Source organism: Falco cherrug, chromosome 4, assembly GCF_023634085.1.
Source record: "Falco cherrug isolate bFalChe1 chromosome 4, bFalChe1.pri, whole genome shotgun sequence".
NCBI lineage: Eukaryota > Metazoa > Chordata > Aves > Falconiformes > Falconidae > Falco > Falco cherrug.
In genome coordinates, this window is record NC_073700.1 from 45,982,013 (window position 1) to 45,992,301 (window position 10,289).

The window sequence follows — 10,289 nt, forward strand, 5'->3', positions numbered from 1 at the left end:
GAGAAGGGTCTGCTGCTGTCCAGGGGAGGGGAAGGACAGAGCCAGCAGCCCCCCGGCTGTGCAGGCTCCTGGCGAGCTGCTGGCCCTGGGTGGGCAACGCTGCTTCTTCCCCATCCCGGTCCCTGGTCCCGACCAGTGTGACCCCTCGGAGCGCTTGCCCATGTAAGGGCAGAGGGCTGGGGAGCCAAATCTCGGAGCTGGAGCTGGATTTCAATGAGGAGCATGGTGATGCACTCGCTCACATGCTCCGGGATGCAAGAGGAGCTTGCGGAGGCCAGGAAGGGATTTTCCCTGGCTTCGAGCAGGGTTGCACAACCGGCTGGCTCTGGCAGGGAAGGGGTCCGACCTCGCTCCGGAGCATCTGGAAAGGGAGCAGCTGGGCTCCCGCTCCGCCTGACGTGGGGCAGGAGGAGCCTGGAGGCCGGGAGGGAAGGCTCGAGCTCCTTCCCCGAGCCAGCATAACTCGGCACTGCCTCGCAAAGGCCTGCCAGTGCCTGGGGGCTTGGAGCCCTGCTCCCAGCAAAACCCCGCCGGGGGCTCCGCTCACCCCCTGCCCTGGCTCTGGCCCCCGCAGCCCTGGGAAGCGCCGTGGGGCAGGGAAGCGACTCGCCCGCGGTTACGCTGGAGGCAGGGGCCAAGTCTGGTTCTCAAGCAAAGCTGGGAGCAAAACTCCACCAACCAGTCCACCACACATGGGGCGACGCTGCCACCCCCGCTCCCCTCCGCTCCCACCGCCAGCCCCGCTGGTAACAGCCCCCCAGGAGTGGAGCCAGGCTGGGAACCGCGGAGAAACCGGCCCTGCCATGGCAGCGGCTCCCGAGGGGAATCAAAGGAGCCCATGGGCCAGGCAGGGGGCTGGGGGCGGCTGGAGGAGTGGGAGCGGGGACAAAGGAGCTCTTTGCAGCCGCAGTGAATGGCAGCCTCACATCTGACCTTTCCGTCTGGGTGCTGGCATTGTGCTGGGTCAGGCGGCGTCCCGGGCCGCTCGGGCTGTGGCACGATGGCAGGCGGAGGTTCAAGAGCCAGCCATCCTCCCCCCCAGCCCCCTGGCTGCTTCGTTCTCCTCCTGAGCTGCTGGGCTCCTTTAACAAGGGAATCTCGCCTCTCTCATCAGTTCAGGCTAATTAAACTCTGCTAAACCAATTAGAGCTGCAATTTGCAACAAGACATTCAATTGAGAAGCGTTTCTCATAGAGCCCAGGGTCAGGGCAGAGACAAAAGAGCAGAGGTTTCATATTGATGGCGTGGATCTGCTGGCAGGCATTGGGCAGGTCCCTGGATGTCTTTTGGTCACCATTTCCCCCTTGGAGCGAAGCAATCCTGACCCCCTCACGCTCCCCATGGCAGCAGGATGCCCAAGTTTCTGCCATGCAAGCGGAGATGCTCCAAATGCCCCAGCAGCACCCGCGGGGAGGGGGGCTGCTGGCCAGGGGCTCTGCAGCCTGAAGCACTGCCCGAACTCACGTGTTCCCGTGGGGTCACGGGACCCCAGAAACCTGCCAGGATGGGACCCATGCTCGGTGCAGCAGGGGCAGCTCGAGGTCCACCGAGGCTCAGCCCTAGAAGTGTGAACCAAGGAAGTGGGAAATGGGCAAAGATTGACCCCAGCCTCAGTCTGCCCGCCCCCCCACAAACATCCCTCAGCACGTGGCTGGAGGCATGGCCCAGGTTCTGCGGGTGGCACCGGCCCCTCCGCCCTGGTGGGGAGCTGCCCCTCGAGGCGTGGGGCTGCTGCTGGCAGCTCTGACCCTGGGGCTGGATTTTCCGTGCCGGGTCTGCTCGGCTCCAGCCGTGTAAATCAGGGAGATGCTTATGGCTCACAACTGCATCACTGGCGTTGGGGAGAGAGTGGTGGAGCAGTGTGATCTGCACCTCGATGGCCCAGCTGGCCACACTCCACCCCCAGCGCTGACACGTAGCTTCGCCCCGTGCCCCAGGGCAGCAGCGTCACCGCTCCGTGCCTCAGTTTCTCCATCTGCTGCGGCGAGATAATACTCCTCTGCTTGATCCTGCACTATCTCACAGGAAGGTTGCAGGGATTAGTTAGCTAATGTTTGCAAGGAGCTTTGAAGATGAAAAGCCGTGAACAAATGCCAAGAAGTGCTGAGCTGGATTCTCCTCGCCGAGTAATCGTTTCATGTTCCTGGGACACTTCCACTTCTGCAGATGAAGGAGGGTAGGGCGGGAGAGCTTGCGTGTGGGGAGGGCAGGCGGTGGGAGGCTTACATATCTTCCCAAGACCTGCCCCTCCAAATCTGATCACCTGGCCTGTTTTACTCTTGATCAAACTCAGATCCCTCCCACTAATGCCTTTCTACCACCCCAGCTGCGCCCTGCCAGCGCCTGGACGAGGAGCGGGCTGCAGGACCAGCGAGGTGGCTTCCCCTCCCGGCAGGCTCCTGGCTCTGGCCCCTAATGCAGAATGGAGCAGGCAGCTAATTAACGCACCCTCTACCTCGGCTTCCAGGCTGCTGGCAGGAAAGAGGTTAAACACGGCACCCACCGCCCGCCCCCTGCAGCCCCCCAGCATGACTCCCTGCTGTTTGCTGATGATCTCCATGCCAGTTCTCAGTGCATTGTAAAAATGCTCCTATCTCAGGCAATTGGATTTAATTATTTGGGTAAGATTTCATGAGGCACTGTGTCAAAGGCATAATTAAAGTCCCAGGTCTGTTCTGCTGCCCGTGCCCCCCCGCCCCTTGCACGCCCAACCAGTGAGTCCATCAGGACAGCTCTCAGCTCACTGGGTTTGGCTGGGTGGGAGCTGCTCCCCAACCTTGCCGCTGCTGTTGCCCAGGATCCTCTCCCCCTCCATGCCTCTCCCTTGGGGTGGTGGGTGCTGGCTGGGCCTCAGGGGTGCCTGGGGAGACCCAGACCCCCTTCCTGCTGCTGGCACCCAGCATCACCCCACGGACTGCAGGTCCCAGATCTGCAGGCAGCATCATCCCAGGGTGGGTGTGCTCCCTCTCCCCTCCTCAGAACCGTCCTTCTTCTCTCCAGGGCTTTGCCTGCTCCCAGCAAGGGCCATGCTTGCCCAGTGCCTCTTCCAAGCATCTTTGGTTCCGGTGTCCCCAGCTGTGCCCCATCTTGGATGGGAGATGTTCTGTCCTTGCTGGGGAAGTGCCGGTGCATGGAGCCAGGAGGTGCAAGCAGCGTGGAGCGGAGACCAGGAAAGCTGGGACGCAGGAAAGCCAAAGCCAGGAAGCAGCAGGGACATCCCATCCCATCCCATCCCATCCCATCCCATCCCATCCCATCCCATCCCATCCCATCCCATCCCATCCCATCCCATCCCATCCCATCCCATCCTGCAGGACCCTGCTGCCCAGCCCAGGAGAGGAGCTGGGTCTGTCGAGGCGCGTTTCCCCTCTCCGTGACAGACCAGATGTCTCTTGTCCATGGCCTGCAGTTGGCTCTGCTTTTCATCTCTCCTGGCTGTGCGCACGCAGATTTATAGCTGCCTTAATGAGTTCCTTACAAAATGATCTTCTTGCCCACATGGCTGGCTGAGTCTCGCACGGGGTGGGCACAGGGGGAGCTGGGGCGAGGAGTCAGCAGGGCTCCACTGTGGCTGGCGAGGCTCGTGCAAGCCCTGAAAGCTTGCACAAACCACGGGCCACCTGCCAGTGTCCAACCCGAGCCGGGCGCACCGTGAGCGCAGCGGGAAGCCACCGGCTGTGCCCCAGCACAGTGCTGGATGGGGAAGGAGAGCAGGACTCCCGCTGCCACCCAGCCCTGCACAGCCCTGCATGGCTGCCAGGGTCGCTCCCCCCAGCACTGAGCGCTTCTACCTCCAGCTCCAAGAAGGGAGCACCTTCACGAGGAAGATGATGCAGGAAAACCACCCATGTAGGCACATGCAGAGGGAACAGTGGTGGGTGCCACCTCCATCCTCCAGGAAGGTGCCGGGGCAGGCGCAAGGACCATGCCATGGGCAAATCGGATCCTTAATCCCACGGGGCAGAGAAGGAGGATGCTCCAAGCATCCATGGGAAAGCTGTGGTGGAAGGACCTGGCCACCGCCCTGCTCAGCCGTGCTTCCTGGAACTGTCCCCGCAGGAGCTGCGGTGGCTGCCGGGGCTCGGGACTCGCGTGGCTGGGCTCCGCCATGCGTGACACACTTTTCTGAGTAACTTTCACGGGCACGCCGTGTAAACAAGCTGTGAGTCAGCAGCAGGGCCGGCCGTGCGGTTTCCTCAGTGTAAATGCTTCCTCTGCCGTGGTGGAAGGAAGGACCAAACCGAGCCTGGAGGGAAGGGCTGGCAGCGCCATAAAATGTAATGAAATCGTGTGGGGCTGAACTGGGTCCAGAGGAGCTGAGAGTTGGTAAAACCTCCTGGGTCATGAAAACCTCTCTGGCTCCTCGGAGAGGCTGTGGGGAGGTGCTGCTGGAGGAGGCAGAGCAGCACCAGAAAGGACAGCGTCTGCTTCGCTGATCTTTGGTCTAGGAGCAATGTGCTGGTTATCCAGACGGGACAGCCAAGCTGCTGGCTGCCCTCCTCTGATCCTGGCCAGATGGAGGATGCAGACTCCACCGGCACCTAAGCACATTTCTTCCACCTTCCTGCCTGGGAAGGTGTCTTCTTCAGAGCACTCCTGGAGCAGCATGCCACCATAATCCCGCACCCATCATGGGCAGAGCTTGGCTCGGGAAGGGGTGGGAGACACTGGCATCGTTCTGCCCATTGACCCCATCACTGGACGCAGCCCCTGCAGCCACGTCCCGCTGCCAGTCTGACAGACGAGGGCAGGGGGGCTGGTGGGCTCCAGGGCACAGGGCTCCCACGGGAGGTCAGGGCCCAGGATGAGTGCTGCGTGTTTGGGAAAGCAAAGGCACATGGCTGTCCGGCACGGCGTGGCACAGGCTGCACGGTAAGCCAGGGCTGATGGCAACTCCCCCAGTGAGAACCCAGCATGGCCCCTCTGAGCTGGGGCAGAAGCCAATGGAGCCACTGGAGGTGCTGATCCTGCATGGGTCCTGTGGATGCTGGTGGGCTGATGCTGTTCCCGCAGTCTGACCTCACAGCACCAGCCCTCACCAGGAGAAGGAGGTTTTCATGACGAGCTGTGATGATGACAGCCACTGTGGCTGAGGCCAAGCCGAGCTGGGCTGGGGCATCCCAGCCCCCCCAGCCTGGGGCATCCCAGCCCCCCCAGCCTGGGCCATCCTGGCCCCCCCAGCCTGGGGCATCCCAGCGCCACAGGACCTCAGTCCTCAGCCCTTGGCAGCCCAAGGAGGGCAGAACCACCACAGGGCACATCCCCCTGTGGAGCCCCCCCTGCCCCATAGCCCTTGTCAGGCGAGGAGCTTGCTTGCTTACATAGCCCAGGCTTGCAGTTAGCAGAAAAACAAAACATGTTTTTCACATTAAAATTTCCCTTGAAAAACAATGGTTTAAACCAAGCGTAAGAAAAGCAAAGAATCCAAAAAGAAAAAAGAAAAAGGGAAAATTTCGGTGGGGCCCAAAAGCAGTCCCCTGAGATCCTGAGCCTCCCTCGAGCCTCTGTGTCATCGCTGCTCCGAAGGCAGGTGGGCTCCCTGCCGGCATGGCACAGCGGGGGACGGCAGAGCCCGGACGGCTCCATGCTACGAGACACGGGCACCATGCTGCCACACCACTGCCCTGCCAGTGCTGCCAGCCCCTGCCTGCTGGTGAAATCCTGGAGCCAGAGGATCGGAGCCATTGGGGGAGCCGGCTGGGGACCACACGCCGCCAGCATCCCTTGGACCTCACAGCCCCTCGGTGGCAAGGACAGGGCTCAGCCCGCACCCGCTGCTCGCAGGTTATCAGGAGCTGCGGGATAACTGCCAGGGCGGGATCCGGACCTGCAGCCTGGAGGTGCAAGGCTCCGGGAGACGAGGTGGGGGATGTAAATCTCCTGATCTGTCTGTGAGTGAATTCAAAGGGAGACCGATTCAAATCCGCCGTGACATGACTGGCTCGGGGCTGGCAGACAATCCCTGCAGTGTTTGTAACAAATCTTGCCGCTTTCCTTTGAGTGGCCTCCAATTTATTAATTAAAATAGGCAATTATATATAATGTGGGGTGGAGGGGAGCGGGGAGACCAGCTGCACCAGTTATTCTCACTTGGCAGGAACCGTGCTGGAAAGCTGCTCCGGCTCCAGGAGGTGCTTGTGCTTTCAAGGGCTGAAGGCAGAGCCTGGGACAGAGCCCGTGCTCAGAGCTGTCCCCAGACCCCCCCAGCCAGGCAGTGAGTGGGCTTGAGCTACAGTGACCGCTTTATTGAAGAGCACAAGACCCAGAGGCCAAGACCTTTTAGAAAATGACTGGTCTGAGTCGCTGGGGAGCTGGCAGCAAAGATGGAGGCTGCACCCAAAGTGGCCAGGATCTGCCAAAGCGCTGCCTGCCCCCGGCCCTGCGAGGCAGGAGCCTGCAGGGCTGCAGAGTGCAGCCAGGTCTGGGTTTAAGCATTGCCACCTGCGCCTCTGTGCCCCCCCATAGGAAACACAACGAGCCAGAGACTCCAGGGCTTCAGCAGACCCCCAGGAGCGCGGTGCCAGCGCAGGAGGAGCACCATCAGCATCACGCCGTGCAATGCCACGGCTGCCGGCAGCAACACCCGCATGTCTGGGTTTATCTGAATGCTGCAGATCAGCAAACCAGCAGGATTTACCCCGAGCCCATGGTGCTCCCGGTGGGACACACTGGTGTGGGGTCAACCCAGCGATGGGCTCTGCCTGGTGCTGACCACGGGAACTGGACACTGCGCAGCCAGCGCACACCGAGCTGGTGCCACGGGATGAGTCTTGGCCAGACGGTGCTTTGGCTCCCACTGGGACGGGGCGCTCGGGGCACGTGCACGTGCATGCATGCGCGCACACACACAGACACACGCACATGCACGCACACACGCATGCACACACACACACAGACACACACACGAACGCGCACACACGGACACAGACACACACACATGCACACACACACACAGACACACACACGAACGTGCACACACGGACACAGACACAGACACATGCACACACACACGAACGCACACACGGACACAGACACACAGACACACACATGCACACATGCACACACATATACGCACACACACAGACACACAGAGACACATGCGCACAGACACACACACAGACACACAGGCACACAGACAAGAGACAGAGACACATGCACGCACACACAGACACACACAGACACAGACACACATGCACACACACAGACACACACACGCATGCACGCACACTCTCTCTCTCACACACACACACGTGCACACACACTCACACACACACGTGCCGGTGCCAGAGCCACAGCCTGCGGCTGCCCCTCGCCAGCAGCTGGCACGGTGGCACTGTCTGAATTAAGTCACGTCTCAGGACGTGAGCTCATCGCCAACACCCACGGCCCGGGCAATGCCAGTGGCAGCAGCGGGTGCCGCGGGAGTGGGGCTCGACAAACCTCCGTTGCATCCACTCGGGCTGCCGGGGTCGCTCCCTGCCCTGGGGATGGCGGGTACCGGGGGCACCGCGGACAGCCCCATGGGGCACCCACCGCTCCCTCCTCCTGACACCAGCACAGTCCAGAGCAGTACTGGGGTTTTTTTTTCACCTTTCTTACAAAGCCCCCAGCTGCCGCTCCAGCCTGCGGCTGGCAAGGGGGACCCCCTGCCCCCTGCCCCCTCTGCTGCCGGGCACCCGCAGGGTTTGTGGCAGAGGCCAGCGCACCCACAGGTCCCTGCGAGCTCCATCAGGGATCGCAGAGAGGCAACTGTCCCCCTCCATGGCATAGCCCAGGTGAGATTGTGACTCAGCTGCCGGAGGAGCCTCCCACCCCATCCCATCCCCTTGGATAACAACAAGCCCAGGACATTTTCCGCTGCCCTTGGCCAAAACCCTCCCTCTTTCCCGCCTGCTCTCCCGGAGTGGGGATGGCCACTTTGCCTGCCCGGCTGCTCAGGGAGCAGGCGCTGTCTAACGATGAATCGATACCAATTCGGGAGGTGTCACCTCTTCGTCAGTGCTCTGGGAAGAGGGTGCAGTTCCCTTCTTTCTGCAGCACCGTGGGAAAACCCTCCTTGGCTACTGGCTTCCCGGGGTGACTCAAATTTACTCCTGACCAGACCCGGTGCAGGCAGCAGGCAGGCAGGGGACACCCAAGTCCAGAAACCCAATTCCTGGGTTGCGCAGCCCCTGCCCAAGTGACGGCAGAGATGGGGTGCGCCTGCCCAGGAACCCTTGTGTGCCCCACAGGGCTGAAGGCAGGGCACGGGGCTGCCCAGGGGCAGCAGGAACATCATGCTCTGGAGAAGGGCTCTTGGGTGGGATGCCCTCTCCATGCTCAGCATCAGGGATGCGGAGGGCTGAGGGCTGGGCAAGGGGCTCTGTGTGAGCCTGGGGGCTGCAGGCTGTGAGGCACGGAGGAGCTGCAGTCCTAACAAGGAGCTTTCTGCCCGACCAGGGGCTCCCCAAGTCCTGAGGCGGCCCCACAATGGAGGCTCCCCATCCTGAGCCGCCCCTCCCTGCACAAGCGCATCCCAATGAGCCAAGGGGCTCGTGGTGGGGGGTCTTCTCGACTGCTTCGTGCTGGAGGTGTTGGAGCGGCAGGCCGCTCTGCCCACCTTTATCTCCACATGCATGAATATCCGTTGCCATTTGCATCCTGACGAGTGTTGCCATGTTCAGCTTCCACAGCTCCTGCGTCAGGGAATTCCAGAGGGCCAAAGTCAGTGGAGCCGGATCCTTCCCTCCCCATCCCACAGGCACCCGGCACCCATTTGATCAAGTGGCAACTTGTTCTCCGACCGTCAAACGGGGCAAGGAGGAACGCGTCCGCGGCCACGTCCTCAGCAGGGAAGGGAACGGGAACAGCACTGCGGGGTGGGAGATGCCCCATCCAGGACCACGGGTGCTGCTCTGCGGGTGCCCGGGCTCTGTCTGGCTCTGGCGCTGGCCCACGCCAGGCTGTCTAGACCCACCTCCCGAATCAAGGAGTTACAAGACTGGGAAGCAATTTCCTCATGGGCTGTAAATCATTGCTAACGCATCTTATCAACAGCTGGGATCATCAATCAGCAAATAAACAACTGCAGAGTTGTCCCACAGTTGCAATTTCCACACAATGACCGAACCCTTCCAGAAGTCACCGACCGCTTACCGAGCAGAGCCGTTACACTGCTGTTTCCCACCAGCGCCCGGTTTACAGCATCTCGCCCATCCCCTGTCCCCCATCCCCCGTCCCCTGTGCCCTGTGCCCTGTGCCCTGTCGCCAGTGCCTTGTCCCCTGTGCCCTGTCCCCCACCCCCTGTGCCTTGTCCCCAGTGCCCTGTCCCCTGTCCCCAGTGCCCTGTGCCCTGTCCCCTGCGCCCTGTCCCTGTCCCCAGTGCCCCGGCCGCTGGCACGCCTAGGGAGGGGAGACCTTTGGAGGGAGCATCCCTGAGCTTTGCTCTCCAGCAGAATTCCTGAGCTGCTTCACAAATCCACACACACCACCCCCCATCGGCTCCAGCACCCGAAAGAGCCGGAGCAGCAAAACCTGCGCTGAAGATGCCACCTGCTGGAAGCGGGTCTGGTGCCACGGGTGGTGGGCACCCCGCAGCCCCGCCACCCCCAAACCTCATAGCCCCACCGTGCAGAAACCCCAAAGTCCTACAGCCCCACAGCCCTGCCACCCCCAAACCCCACCATTCTGCAGCCTCACCACCCCACCACGCTCAAACCCCCAAACCCCACACCCTCCCCATGCAGAAACCCCCAAACCACACAGCCCCACCATCCCACACCCTCCCTATGCAGGAACCCCCAAACCCTGCAGCCCTACAGCTCTACCACCCCAAACCCCATCGCCCTATCATGCAGAAACCCCAAAACCCTGTAGCCCCACCACCCCACATCCCCAAACCTGCCATCCTGCAGCCTCACCACCCCACCACCCTCAAACCCCCAAATCCCACACCCTCCCCATGCAGAAACCCCCAAACCCTGCAGCCCCACCACCCCCAAAACCTCATAGCCCCACTTTGCAGAAACCCCAAAACCACTCAGCCCCACCACCCCACACCCTCCCGGTACAGAAACCCCAAAATCCTGCAGCCCCACAGCCCTGCCACCCCCAAACCTCATAGCCCCACCGTGCAGAACCCCCTGACCCCGCTGCCCTGGGGCCAGGGACCCTCATAGGACCCTGTGCTCCCCACAAGCCCCCCAGGGCTCTCAGCCCAGGGTGACGAGGCCGTGCCCGTGCCCCAGGTGCTGCGGGGGGCTCAGCCGGTGGGGGGACAGCCCTGTCACCCCCAAAGCCCCCCCAGCACC